At 38.3% G+C, this 15,769-nt stretch overlaps 1 pseudogene; it reads right to left on the bottom strand.

Annotated features, from left to right (window-relative positions):
* Positions 1–1,178: 1,178 nt before the first annotated feature.
* On the bottom strand, positions 1,179–11,450 carry LOC127425878 (uncharacterized; annotated as a pseudogene).
* Between the last annotated feature and the right edge of the window lie 4,319 nt (positions 11,451–15,769).

Here is a 15,769-nt window from a genome sequence, read left to right as displayed (position 1 = left end):
TAGTACTTGAATAAATATTATATCATCATTTCCCCACCCTCATGTTCTTCCTACCCTGTTAAACGTTCTGTATTCTGTGAAACCAAAAAGATTTTAGACAGAATGTTAGGGACTGACAGTCTCAGTCACCAAAAACATGCAGTGAAAGTAAATGATGATTAAGGCTGATATTCTGTCTAACATCTCCTTAAAGGAATAATTTCCCCAAAATTGAAAATTCTCGCATCATTTACTCACCCTAATGCCATCCCAGATGTGTGTTTTTTTTTTTTTTTTTCACTCTCTCTGCTGAACACAATGGGTACCAAACTCTGAAGCTCAGAAAGCACATAAAGGCAGCATTAAAGGAATTCAAATGATACCGGTTCAGTCTGTCTTCAGAAAGGATCTGATAAGTGTGGGTGAGAAACGGATCAATATTTAAATCCTTTTTTTTTTTTACAAATAAATCTCCACTTTCACATTCTTCTTGTGTTTTTGGTGATACAATTCTTTGTGCATATCACCACCTACTGGGCAGGGAGAAGAATTAATAGTAAAAAAAAGGACTTTATATATTATAAAGTTATAGATATTTATCTGTTTTTCATCCACACCTATCATATTGCTTCTGAAAATCACTGGAGACGTATTAATTAATTTTATGCTGCCTCTATGTGCTTTTTGGAGCTTCAAAGTTCTGGTCACCATTCACTTGCATTGTATGGACCAACAGAGCTGAGGTATTCTTCTAAAAATCTTCAATTGTGTTCTGCAGAAGAAAGAAAGTCATACACATCTGGGATGGCATGAGGGTGAGAAAATGAGAGCATTTTAATTTTTTTGTAAACTTTCCTTTAATTTGATGCATGGAAGTCATATGGGTTTGGAAAAATATGGTGGAGAATGATGACCATTTCCATTATAAACAATAATATTAATAATAGTTTTATTATTATCAATAATAATCATTCTTTAATGCATGTTAAATATGTATCATGCACTGGAATATAATAATAATAATAAACTTTATTTTATATAGCACCTTTAAAGAGGCCTCTCAAGGCACTTTACATAGAAAGGAAAATGAAAAATAAAATAAAAAAATACAGTGCTTAATACAAATGGAAAAAACAACTAATGATAAATCACAGTAAATAAAATGATAGTATTAAATTAACTGAATACAGTAGAATCAATTAAAAGCCTCCTGGAAAAAAAATAAAAAATTTTAAGATGTGATTTAAATTCACAAAAGACTGAACTTCTCTAAGTTCTGAGGGTAAAGAGTTGCATAGTTTCGGAGCATAAGAAGAGAAGGCCCTGTCACCCATAGAGCATAAACGAGTCTGAGGAACAGTTAAAAAACAGAGTTAGAGGAGCGGAGATCGCGCTTTGGGGTGTACGGGGTTAAAAGCTCAGACAAATATTGGGGAAACAAACCATGCAAAGCCTTGTAGGTAAGCATACGATTTTTAAAATCAACTCGAAACCTGACAGGGAGCCAGTGCAAGGATTCCAAGATAGGAGTGATGTGATCACTTGCCCTGGCCCTAGTCAGGATTCTGGCAGCCGAGTTTTGCACATATTGCAATTTATTTTATGTAGATTTTGAGACTCCAGCAAGGACAGCATTGCAATAATCAATGCGAGAGAAGACGAAAGTATTGATCAACTTTTCAGCCACAGAGAATAACATAGGGCGCAGCCTTGCAATGTTTCTGAGATGATAAAATAATGTTTTAACAGTATTTTTACATGTGGATCAAATGAAAATTTGTGTCAAATCATTTTAGTTTGAAGCTCCAAAACTGTGCTCTCAATGGATAGAGTTAAGGAGCCAGCCTTATGGAGCTGGTGAGGAGATCCAATAAGCATAACTTCTGTCTTATTACTGTTAAGACAAAGAAAATTTTGAGCCATCCAAGTTTTTATCTCAGAAATACAGTTTGAAAAAAAAGGTGTCTGCCAGATTTTCACCAGGTTTAGAATAAATGTATATCTGTGTGTCGTCTGCGTAGAAATGATAATTAAGACCCAGTGATCTTAAAAGCTGACCAAGAGGAAAAATATAAATACTAAACAGTAAAGGGCCCAAAATTGAACCCTGTGGGACACCAGAGTGGACTGAACCAATCTCAGACCTGTAACCACCTAGAGAGACAAACTGATCAGAGAGACAGGACCTGAACCAGTTCAATGCAGTACCAGAGACACCAAAGACAGACTCAAGACAGGTGAGTAAAACAGTGTGATCAACAGTGTCGAAAGCAGCACTGAGATCAAGAAGGATGAGAATAAAAAAAGAGCCTGAGTCTGAAGCCATTAACAAGTCATTAGTGACCTTGAGTAGAGCCGTTTCTGTACTATGAAATTTCCGAAAACCAGACTGAAATGGCTCAGAGAGATCACTGACAATGAGGTGATTGTGACATTGAGAGGCAACAGCTCACTCTAAGATTTTTTCAAGGAAGGGAAGATTTGAAATGGGATGGAAGTTGCTCAGATTTTTCCATATTAGGCTTTTTTGGAACTGGATTTACAGTTCTGCAAATGCTGCAGGCACAACACCAGTACACCATTTATTATGTCCAAGACAATGGGACACAGAGAGGCAAAACAGGATTTGAATGGACTAGTCGGTAGAGGATCAACTATGCTAGTGGTAGCTTTCATACGTGATTATCATTAATTAGAGTAACATGGTCGAGCTGAGAGAAATTTGAGAAAGGTGTGCCAGAGAAATAAGACAGAAACCGAAAAGACAGATGTGGTAGCAAGAATATTTTTCCGAACAGTGTCTATCTTAGTGCTAAAAAAGTAAAACAATATGTTACACAGTGGAGCTGATGCAGGCAAGGTGGTGGAACAATTACATCTGAGCAATCTATTAATAGTATTGAAAAGCTGTCTCGGATTATTTTGATTATTTACAATTGTTTCAGAAAAATAACAGGATCTGGCTGATCTGATTTCTTCTTTGTAATCATGTAAGTTGTTTTTCCAATCCTGGTAATATACATTCAGGCCAGAAAGACGCCACTTTCGCTCCATTTTACGACAAGCAGCCTTCATTTGGCGCAGATTGTCATTATACCAGGGAGCAGAATGCAAAAAAGAGATAGTCCATGATTTCAGTAGAGCAAAATCATCTAAGCCAGGTGTGAGAACAGTGTTTAACAGAAAATTCTTGTCTTCAAGAAGATCAGAAGAAGAAAAACAACTTAAAGAAGAAACAATAGAGTTTGTTAAAGCTGACAAATCAATAGATTTCCATTTACGATATTTTACAGTGTGAGAAGAAGAATTAATGTTTGGTAGTTCCATATTAAAAAAAGATGGCTAAATTGTCAGAAAGACCTAAATCAACAGAGGTGTGACCTTTGATATTTGTAGAACAGTCAACAAACTGGATCAAATCAAAACACTCCAATGAAGACAGAAAGTCCATTGTCAATATTGAGTCTTTTGAGTCAATGTGGATGTTAAAGTCCCCCAAAATAAGAATTCTTTTGTACCTGAGGCACAGCAGAGACAACAAATCAGCAAACTCAGACAAAAAGGCTTCATTAGTCTTTGGAGGTCTATAGACTGTAGCGACAATGGTAGTGTGAGGGGCAGAGCCACTCAGAATGAGGCACTCAGTTGAAGTGAACTGTGGTACAGACACAGGACATATGTTGTATTTTAGGTTGTAAAGCACCATAATACCCCCACCTCTGCCAGAGCGTCATGGGAGATCAAACAACCCACAGAACGTGGAAGTAATTTGATTAAAGAGGAGATCATCACTCTGTTTATGCCATGTTTCTGTTAAGCATAAGAAGCCTATTTTTTTTATTTATTTTTTTTATGTTATAATGTCCAATAACAGAGCGTGCGTTAAATAACGCCGTTTCAACCAGACTCGGAGACAGAGAAGAAGATGGGGAAACCTCCAGACATGGAAGCGATGACAAATTGATAAAAATCAACGCCAGTATAAAATAGTCTTTTGGCTTTCCACCGAAACAGTGGAATAGAGATGGTAAAACAAAACTGCATCTTGAACTGCGATGCATGTAGCGTTTTGGATGCAATATTCCATTGTTTTGACAATGTTCATGAGTGTCTTTTGGCAAAAAATAGTTCCATTTTAGTAGCTGCCGTGTACCTTAAACCCATGAAGGGACCCACATCCACAGTAGCCTCACAGAGATGTAAATCCTGGGTAAGGAGACAGCAGGGTTGACTCCACCATAGGAAGCTCACAGATAATAACAACAGTCCAATGTTTAAAAGGTAATCCCACATCGCAATGAAGAATAAATAAAGTAGTACTCAGACTATAAAAACATACAAATTTGAGGCTCCAAAAATCCGCACTACCAGTAAAATAAATAAATAAACATTTATACGATGAGAGGAGCGACAGCCAAACGCGCCAGCTTTCCCAATCAACCGGAATTAGAATTGACAGATTAAGTTAAATAAATCTGTTTTATGTCTACAGAAGACTTGGAATGTATAGGAGAGCAAACATCCATTACATTATATGTGAAATTAACTAGTTACTCACTACTTGAGTATTCTTTTTTATTGGATACTTTCTTACTCTCACTTGAGTAATTTTTAACATTATGATAAATGATGAGATGTGTTTATGTTAATGACTGCTTTAAGCATATGTCGTCTATAGGGAAAATGATTCTCTCAGGTACATCTGCTTAATAAGGCTGTAAAATCAATGGCTCCCTATGAATTACACTGACGACATTAGACATATTAATGCTACTATGCTTATAGCTTAGGGAGAGATTTTTGGAGTAACTTAAATGAATCATCAGTCTTTTGTTGCTCCAGTTGTTGACAAATACAGCTGTTGACAAACAACATAACTTATTTTCAACATAACATTTTTATGTTAAAATGTCATAAAGTTTTCATTTCAAATTTTTTCCAACATTTTCCAATTTACCACAATTATAGCTTTTAGCTTTTTTGTAGTTCTACTAACATGTGGTGTACAAATGTTCCGTGAATACTCAAATTATAATGTCATAAAAATGTATTATTATTTTTTAAGAATTAGAATAAGCTGCTAAAATAAAAGACACTGCTTGACATGTTATGTCAGCTGAGCAAATAAAAGCAAACGGTCGATGAAGGGATTTGTTAAACAATGAAGCCAACGTTTGATTATCAGTAAAATGGTAATGTAAGTATATGAGTCAACACAATTTGCTATTTCACATGCTGTTTCTTACATAACCTATGTATTAGCCAGAACCATATGTTACTAAATTAAAAGTGCACATGAAAAAATGTTCACCAGGTGTATCAGAAAATACTTCTTTTATTGAGATGGGTGGGCACAAACTTCTTCAAAGTGGCATCTAACGGAGGACCATTTTCATTATAAATTGCCTTTACCTAACTATTTTTGCAAGTTACACTACTTGCTACTGGATAACTGTTAACATCCGCCAGTCATTTGTTACTACTTGTAATGTGAAATTTGCATGTGTAACAGGTAAAATTATTCATTATAATTATTACAATAATTGTACTAAAAATTACTAACCGGTTACACTGCCACCATGGCCCGGTAAAATTCCTGGATACTTGATCAATGACTGAAAAATGTACTGCTGGCCATCATGTAAGCAATACATTTATATTTGTTATATGGAAATAACTGGGGAAAAAAGCATAAAATTCATTCAAACAGTCACGAACGCCGGTGAAGATTCCTCAAGATTCCTGAGACCGGAGATCTCACTGGCCTGAGTATTAACATTGGACTACAATTCCCAAGTGCCCACATACCTGGACTGATAACTGCATGTCTGTGCCATATCACTCAGACTATTTAAGCCTGGTGTGTGTGTTCACTCTTTGCGAAGTCTTGTTTGTCTCGGCTATATTTCTGAGCATTATTATTTCCTATGTTGTTCTGCCCGTATTTGACTCTGCCTTGGATTACCTCTGTACGAATCTTTGCTGCCTGCCTACCACTGTGTTTGCGTGGACTATTTCTATTGCTGTTCGCTGCCTGCCCCATTTCTCTGCCTGTTATACCACGTTTACTGCCCTGCCTCTGATATTGTTGGTTGCCCTGGTTATTCGACCCACGCTTGTCTGTACTCTGAATTTGCTGTGTTTTAATAAACCGCAAATGGATCCCACTCAGCCTGAGTCCGTGTTACACAAACAATCACATCAATAATTTTGTGTATAAGTTTGACATATTACTTATGTGTACCTGAGCAATATTTTTCTGTTTATGGTTCAGTCACAGAGATACATGATGGCTGCATACTAAACATTTAAGATTATCTGCATTCTTTCAAGCAATATTGTAGTTAATCTTTACAGAATTGATTTTTTTTTTAATCATATGTATAAAGGTTTACATTTTTAAAGGAAATTTTACATACATTTACATAAATATGTAATAAGGATACAGCATATTTCAAGTCGCTTCCAGACTCATTTTCTCGATTCTTTTTCAATTCCCCATGAAACGAGATGTAAAGTTAAACCTCATAATAAACAGTGCAATATAAACGTTCTTTGCATTATTTATGGCATGAATGACAAAAGATCTTGACATTTTCGATAAATAGGTCTATTCTAAAAATAAATAGTGCCTATATGCACATCCCAATGCACAATATTTCAAACCCATAGGATGAATTTGAGGGAAGGTTGGCAGAGCAGATGCACCTCTATTTCGAAGAGCTACCTTAAATAATGTTAAAAGCACAATTTTGCCTATAGTGAAGTTGCCTGTTACCACTTATCCGTTGGCGCTTATATTGGTATGCAATTGTCCACTACCTTCGATACACTGACTAAAATGTTCAAACAAACACTTGGATGATTTTAGCTATTTAAAACTCTAGCTAAATAAAATACTAGCTATTTATTTCAAACAATGTAAAAATATTTCTCAGAATATGTATTTAAATATAATTTGTTTTCATAGAATAATTTTAATGTAAAAATTTTATAAAATGTAGGCCAATGAAAAAAAAATGAAGCAAATTTTTGAATACATACAGTAAAACTGCAGAGTGTTAGACTGAGTAGAGATGTGTTAGACTCCACGTTTAATCTAAAGTAAAATACCGATAGGCAGACTATGGAAAGCAGCTGTCTGATGTGTTTAAGGGCTTGTGCGATTGATTCATACAAATGAAAAAACGGAGCGGACTTAGCCTACTGATGGCTGGGGTACTACAAAAGAGTCGGTCTGATCAGTCGAGGAATTATGATTGTTTAGCTGCAGTCATTTTGTAATCTGTAATTTGATTTAAAGCTGTTAAGGCTTCTGGAATGTGCAGCAGTTTAGTGGTCATGGAGGTAACCACAGTCTGAACATATCACTCCCTGAGCAGAGTCAATTAGCTACCCCCAGCAGAGTCAATTCTCGATTCCCTACACCACGAAAACCAAAGAATCGATTGTTTTTGTAATCGATTCGCAGACCTATAATCAGCTGATCATGTGATCTGAACATGGCAGCCTCCATGAGAGGACCCTCTCCATGAAGAAGAAAAAAACAGCTTTCATAAGGTTACGCAATTTGAGAAATTAATCAATATCTACTCAATACAAACTCCAGACGTAACCAAACTCGGGACACATAGTCAACAGGACGTTTAGAAGATGTCAGCAAAGTTTAGTACAATTCCACCCCTAGGGGGCGCCACAACTAAAAAACTGTCATAACTTTGCAGACCTTTAAGCGACAAAGTTAAATTAAATATGGATCTTCTTTGGTTCAAATGCTAACATATTCTTAAAAAATGGCCGCCAGCAGCCAATCAAACTTCAGCACCTAATAACTTGAATTGTGAATGGTTGATGGTCCTGAAACTTATTATACACAAGAAGGGTCTCTACAGGAAGCTGTATATAAAATTTTGTGAGAATCAGCCACATGGTGGCATTATAATAAGCTAATTTGCATTTTTGCTAATAACTCTAGAACTGTATAGGCTAGAATATATATATATATATATATATATATATATATATATATATAGATAGATAGATAGATAGATAGATAGATAGATAGATAGTTTTTATTTATTTATTTATTTATTTATTTATTTAAATCTTTTAGTGCCCCTAAAGGATATGATTAGATGGATTTTTGTTTCCACATGAAAACCTTTCTTCCATTTAGATTTTTTTGAAAACCCAATTTTTTTTTTAACTCATCCTAGGCCGTTTGTCCTATTCGCACAAAACTTGGTATACATCATCTGCAGACCCTCCTGACAAAAAGTTATCAAATAATTTTGATAAGTCCAATACGTTTTTGGGTGTGGCCTGTAATTAGTAATTGGCCTGTATCATGTGAGCAAAAAATTCAAACTTAACAAAACTTAAAACACATTGACAAGAGAACATTCTGAGGTAACATGCCAATTTTCATCAATTTGGCAGAGCTATAATATAAGAAATAGCTATTTTTTACAACTGTAATTGATTCTGTAATTGTACATAAATAGGCTATTGTCATTCTGTCCACTAGAGGGAGCCACATGACAAGACAAAGAGTACTAATAGTTCATACTGAAATATTTTGCCATTCAGCCACTCCTTGTAAATCAGATAAATCAATTATTAAAATAACAGCTTTTTTCTTCTTAAAGATACACTATGTAACTTTTTTTGTAAAAAAAAAAAAAAAAAATAAAAATGTTATTAATGAGAGAGTGCAACAAAAATCCATCTTCCAAACCATGTCTTTACCCAAATACACTGATAAACCTATAATAATTATTTATATTTTAGAGCTGCCCAAACAGAGCAGAGTCCACAAGCAATAAGTAAAAGCGACAGAATCTGTAATAAAACCCGAATCAACATCGGCTTGGCTTTTCAGAGGTAGCGACAACTCCGAGATCTGAAAGGATTTAAATGTGACCCAGAGTTGGCTTTTTTCTTACTCAATAAGTAAGATGTTTTATTAATATGGTTTATGTATAGTTATGTAATCATACAAACACACACACACACACGTCTGTGTGTGTGTGTGAAGTGAAATACAATAATTATACTGTAATTGGTGCAGAACTTTTCACTTGCTAGCACGCATGTGTATTTTTCTTTATAACAGCAATCATTTATATAAATAAATCCTTTAGACCTAGGCTTGCCAAGGACATTTGAGTATTAAAATGATGTTGACAAATGGTTGGCAACAATGCCATCTATAAATTACTTTTGTGGTCTATTTGGTCAGAATATCCCACGGTTATAAAATCTTTACAAATTTTGACCTTGTCAACAAATGTTAACAAACATTGCCTAACTTTTGTAACGTCATTTATTTCAAAACATCAGTGTTTCCAGTAAGTCAAAACAACAGCATAAGATGTGGCACTTATCTGCTCAGATGACATGTTTTCAAATATCCATCTTTTCCATTCTTTCGTTATTTATTTGTCCATTTGCTCTGATGTCCTGTATCCCTGTGTACACTGGTGCCTCCAACCCCATTCATCCACGCTATCGCAAGCCGTTTTGGCTTTTAAAGCTTTTGTCTAACTATACGTACTATATTTGTAGAGACATACAAGGGAACGAAATGTCGTGCCTCACAGGACCACGGTGCTACATATATAAACATATATTACACATAGTCCTATCTAACTTATTGGTATTGAGGGCTCTCACAGCCTGGGGGAAGAAGCTACTGAGCAGTCTGGCAGAGCGGGCTCGGATGCTCCGATACCATCTTCTTGACGGGAAGGAGCTGGAAGAGACTGTGGGAGGGATGGGTGAGGTCCTTCACAATACTGGTGGCTTTGCTGGAGCACCATGCAAGGAAAATATCCATGATAGAGGGGAGAGGGACACCGATGATCTTTGCGGCTGTATTCACTGTTCGCCATAGGATTTTGCGGTCTGTGGTGCTGCAGTTCCCATACCAGACAGTGATGCAGTTGGTCAACACACTCTCAATGGTGCCCCTGTAGAATGTGGTGAGAATGGGTGGAGGGAGACTTGCTCTTTTCAGCCAATGCAGGAAGTGGAGGTGCTGCTGGGCCCTCTTGGATAATGATATAGTGTTGGTGGTCCAGGTGAGATCCTCTGTGATGTGCACCCCCAGGAATTTAGTGCTGCTGATTCTCTCCACGGTTGCGTCATCGATGGTCAGTGGGAGGTGGTCAACAGAGTTTCTCCTGAAGTCCATCACAAACTCCTTTGTCTTCCTCACATGGAGGGACAGGTTGTTAGCACCACAACATTCAAGTAGTTGTGCCACTTCCTCTCTGTAGAGTGTTTCATCACTGTTGCTGATGAGGCCTACCACAGTTGTGTCATCCGCAAACTTGATGATGTGGTTGGAGCTGAACTTTGCAGTGCAGTCATGTGTCAGCAGCGTGAAGAGCAGTGGACTGAGTGCTCAGTGTCGTAGTGCTGGAGGTGTTGCGGCTGACCCGGACTGACTGAGGTCTTCTTGTTAAAAAGTCCAGGATCCAATAAAAGAAGGAGGTGTTGAGGCCCAGCAAGTTCAGTTTATTGATGATCTGTTGTGGGATTATTGTATTAAATGCCTAGCTGAAGTCGATAAACAGCATTCTTACATATGAGTCTTTGTGTTTTAGGTGATTCAGGGCCAGGTGGAGGGAGGAGGATATTGCATCGTCCGTAGAGCAGTTTGGATGGTATGCAAACTGGAACGGGTCGAGTGTGTTAGGGAGACTGGACCTAATGTGATGCATGACTAACATCTCAAAGCACTTCATCATGATTGGTGTCAGTGCAGTGGGGCGGTAGTCATTCAGGCAGGTCACAGTGACCTCTTCGGTACTGGTATGATGGTGGTGGACTTGAGACACGTGGGAACGACTGCCTGGATCAGCGAGGTGTTAAAGATGTCTGTTAGGACATCTGTCAGCCGTTCAGCACAATCTCTAAGTACACGGCCAGGTATGTTGTCGGGACCCGTGGCCTTGCATGGGTTAATCCTAGATAGGGTTTTCCTCACGTCGACTGCAGAGAGGCAAAGCATCTGCTCATTCGGAGCTGTGAGTATTTTCTGTTCAGGTGTGTCATTCTGCATTTGAAACCATGCACAGAAGTGGTTGAGTGCATCGGGGAGGGATGTGTCATCATCACAGGCCTGTGGCAGGGGCTTGTAGTCAGTGATGGTCTGAAAGGCTTGCCATAGTGTGTCTCTGCTGTCTGTGAAGTGGTTGTTGATTTTTTGTGCATGCAACTGTTTTGCCTTCTTGATGCCACGGGACAGATTGGCTCTCGATGTGTTGAGGTCTGCTTTATCTCCTGATCTGAATGCATCATTTCGGGTCCAGCCCACGGACCTCGGCTGTCAGCCATAGCTTCTTGTTGGCACGTGTTTTGATGGTCTTGGTGATTGTCACATCATCAATGCACTTTCTGATGTAGGCAGTCACTGTTTCAGTGTACTCTTGCAGGTCTGTGTGATCATTGTAGGTGGCTGCCATCTTGAACATGTTCCAGTCTGTGTGCTGGAAGCAGTCTTGGATTGTTGAGGTAGAATCCTCTGGCTATAGTGTGATCTGTTTTTGAACTGGTTTGGTGAGTTTCAGAAGTGGTCTGTATGCTGGGATTAGCATAACAGAGATGTGATCTGAGTACCTGAGGTGGGGGCGGGGGACAGATTTGTATGCATTTTTTCCAGTTGTGTAAACCGGGTCCTGTGTGTTGTTTCCCCTTGTTGCAAAGTTCACATGTTAGTAGAACTTTGGCAAGACTGTCTTTAAATTTGCATGGTTGAAGTCACAGATACAAATGAAAAAGCCTTCAGGGTTGTTTGTTTGTTGCTCACTGATAGAGCTGTACAGTTCGCAAAAAGCATCCTTGGTGTTGACACAAGGGGGAATATACACAGCCACAATAACAATGGCTGTGAACTCCCTCGGAATAGAATGAGCAACACTTCACATGAACTCCACCAGTGATGTACAGTGTTTGGAGACTACCAAAGCATTGTTCCACAATTCTTTGTTAATATACACACACAGGCCACCTCCGCGAGTCTTACCGGACAGCGTTGTGTCCCTGTCTGCTCGGTAGCAGCCCGTGCAGCTGAATGGCGGAGTCCGGGATGTTGTTGTTTAGCCACGTTTCGGTGAAAACGAACACACAGCAATCCCTCATCTCACGTAGTGTAGACCGACAGAGTTGAATATCGTCCAGTTTATTGTCCAGTGAGCGTACATTAGAGAGCAGGAGTGTTGGAAGAGCCGGTCTGGTGGGGTTAGCCTTTAGCCTAGCTCGTATACCTCCGTGCTTGCCACGCTTCCGTCCTCTCTCACACCGCTTGTGACGCCTCCTTGTGCGGGCAGCACAAGTGGGCGAGGCCGCTGTCTCAGGGTCTGGCTTCCGCAGTAGCAAAGGCTCCGTAGCTTCTCTGTAGTCACCGGTGAAGGGTTATAATTACATGCACTACCAAATTCCAGAAGGCACTGGTGATCGTAGACATGTTGTGAAGTGGTTTCCTGATGAGTGTTGAAGGCAAACAGTTTGAAGATGAAGGGAAAAGACTAAAAGACATAGACACACCGTTTTTATGACCCGGAGTAGCAGTTGCGTCCGTCCGTGCCACCATCTTTAGAATAAATCTTTAGATATCTAGAATTGCATTTTGATGAGTCACAATTATAATTTGACTAGTCAGAATGCTAATTTGAGATACCTGCAATTATAATTTAACTAGTAAGAAAGAACATTAAAGATATCTGTTAATATATTTTGCCTAGTCGAAATTCCATTTAAGATATCTGCAATGACGTCACAGATTTCGTCACTTGTCACATCTCACATCCACAAAGATGATTAGAGATATCTGTAATTCAGTTTTGACTAGTCATAATTACATTTTCAGATATCTAAATTGCCCTTACCCCTAGTCGATCTGCTATGTTGTGACGTGCAATGACTCCTCATTACACACCGCCCCTCACTTCTAACCCACAGTGCTTTTGAAACTGTTAAAGTAACTAGCTGCTATCAGAAAGATTAAGTCGATGCTTGACAACTTAATAAACAATATCTTGATGCATTTATATATGTTAAAATGTCTCCAGTTAACTATGTGTAGCAAAGTGATTGTTATATGTTGCAGCACAGACCAATTTAAGTGTAAATGATTAATAAAAACAGACAACAACAAATGGGTCTTTTGAATTTATTATTATGCAGTCTATTAAAATGTGAAATTGGGCAAATAAATTCATGATGTAGTGGTTTAATGCTTCAGAATCAAGGCACCCATGTTTTTTAATCAGATAAAAATTTTAAACACAGTTAAAAATGACAGTCAATTGAAAAGAGAGAAGCCTCATTCAACAATTTAAATAAACGATCATAACTGCTATTAATTGGCTGTGAATTTCCTAGTTACTATAACTTCTGTATTCTGAATAAATAGCCTATATTAATTAATAGTACTAACAATTAAATACATTTATTAATTAGCATATTAAACATGCTTGTGTATTATTTGCCAATCCCGTTATAGCCCACTTGATGGCAGTGTGTAACTGCTGTGTTGGAGTGATGGGAAATGCGGCGAGAGATGCTGAACATGTCAGCAATGTTGACGAAGGTCGTTGCTGACTTGGAGGATCTTGCTGAGATACGTCGATCGATCACTGCCACGGAGGCGAAGTTCACTGATGTGGTTACAAGAGTGGGGAATATCGAGAAATGGATAGATTACCTGGAGTCATCGGACAGGGATTTATCTGCTAATCCGCTAGCAACCAAGGTGGATTTGGAGCATGTTTGGGAGAAGTTGGAGGACTTGGAGAACCATAGCCAGCGGAATAACGTTCGTATCGTCGGAATCCCTGAGGGAGCAGAGGGACAGGATACGGGGAAATTCCTGGATGGGCTCTTTCCGAATCTGCTTGACATGGACTGTTTGAGTTTGGAGGGATGGACGCCAGTTGGCGCTGTTGTGTACGAGGTTAATGCACATGTTTTTCTTTTTTCTGTTTGTTTGGTTCTGGGGGATGTTCGGGTTTTGATTGTTGCACTAATTTTGGAATGTGGTCTTTATAATTTTATTTTTGACACACAATCTATTTTTTCTTATATGCAAAATGTCAAATGTTAATATGTCTCTCTCCATGTGGAATGTGAATGGGTTGGGGCACCCCATAAAAAGAAGGAAGGTTATTTCTCTTCTTAAGCATAAGAAATATGATATAGTGTTTCTTCAAAAATCGCATTTTTCTCTGCAGGAAGCTGAACATTTTAGGAGGATATGGGGTGGGCATGTTTTCTTTAGTGTTGGCTCAAGTAAGAGCAGGGGAGTCATTACGCTGATAAGTAAACATCTACAATTAAAATGTCTCAAACAAATTAAAGATAAATTAGGAAGAGTCATTATTGTTTTAGCTGAAATTCAGGGGCAAACTCTTATTTTGGCTAATATTTATGCACCTAACATTGATGATCAGGGCTTTTTTATAGATCTTGAAGGGATGTTGCCAGCCGCTGGCACCCCTCGGGATATAATATTGGGAGGAGACTTTAATCTTTTGATGGATTCAGTCCTTGATCATAGTGAAGCAAAAGTGTGCAAGCCCCTAGAGTAACATTGACGCTTCACAGAATGTGTAAAATCTTGGTCTTACAGATATTTGGAGACTTTTGAACCCATCTGGGAGGGACTATACAATTTTTTCATCAGTCCATAAGATTTACTCTAGAATATATATATTTTTTTATATCTAAGTCTCTTGTTTCATCTGTTGTTGATTGCTCTGTTGGAAACATTTTAGTCTCAGATCATGCCCTGGTGTGTTTAGAGGTGTTGCCACATATGGAGAAAAGGAAATCATATAGTTGGCGCTTTAATGTATCCCTTTTGCAAAATCCTGAATTCCAACAAATGTTAAAGGCTGAAATCAATGTCTATATGGAGATCAAGTGGTCCTCAGTGTCCTCTGTGGGCATGGCTTGGGAGGCACTTAAGGTGGTTCCTAGGGGCCGGATCATACATTATGCAGCATTCACCAAAAAATCCAAAGCACAAGAACTTGTGGAATTGGAAGGGAATATTAAAAGTGACGAGGCAGAGCTGAAGCGCTGAATGTCGTCGAATGGCCTCAGGGAATTGATCCGATTGAAATACAGATATAATACTATTTTGTCGCGGAAGGTGGAGTTTTGTCTATTCAGGGCAAAACAGTCATACATTGAGTCAGGGAAAAAGTCAAGGAAACTTATGGCTAGATATATAAAACAGAAAGTCTTTTTCTACCATTCCCTCAGTGAATTCTGCTGGTGGTGAAATATTTACCTCGGCCATTGATATTAATAATGCTTTTAAAGAATGCTATCTTGATCTTTATAGTTCCACATCTTTGTCTACTGAAGAGGATATTAGAAACTTTGTGGAACCATTAGAACTTCCTAAACTGTCGGCTGAACAAAAAAATTCTCTTGATTCTGAGATAACCTTGAAGGAGTTGGCAAGGTAATTAAGGCCTTGCCTACAGACAAGGCTCCGGGGCCAGACGGCATTGCCACTGAATTTTTTAGATCTTATGCTACACAACTGGCTCCACTTTTGCTAGAAGTTTATACTGAATCATTAAAGAATGGAAAGCTTCTGCCAACCATGACACAAGCCTGGATCAGACTGATTCTTAAAAAGGACAAAGATCCAAGTGATCCAAGACGTTAAAATATTGTCAAAAATTTGAGCTAACCGATTAAATAATGTTATGACATCTCTTATACATATAGATCAGCTGGGGTTTATTCAGGGCCGTAGCTCTTCTGATAA

The sequence above is a fragment of the Myxocyprinus asiaticus genome, chromosome 35, assembly GCF_019703515.2.
Source record: "Myxocyprinus asiaticus isolate MX2 ecotype Aquarium Trade chromosome 35, UBuf_Myxa_2, whole genome shotgun sequence".
Lineage (NCBI taxonomy): Eukaryota > Metazoa > Chordata > Actinopteri > Cypriniformes > Catostomidae > Myxocyprinus > Myxocyprinus asiaticus.
This window is presented reverse-complemented; position numbering and strand designations above follow the sequence as displayed.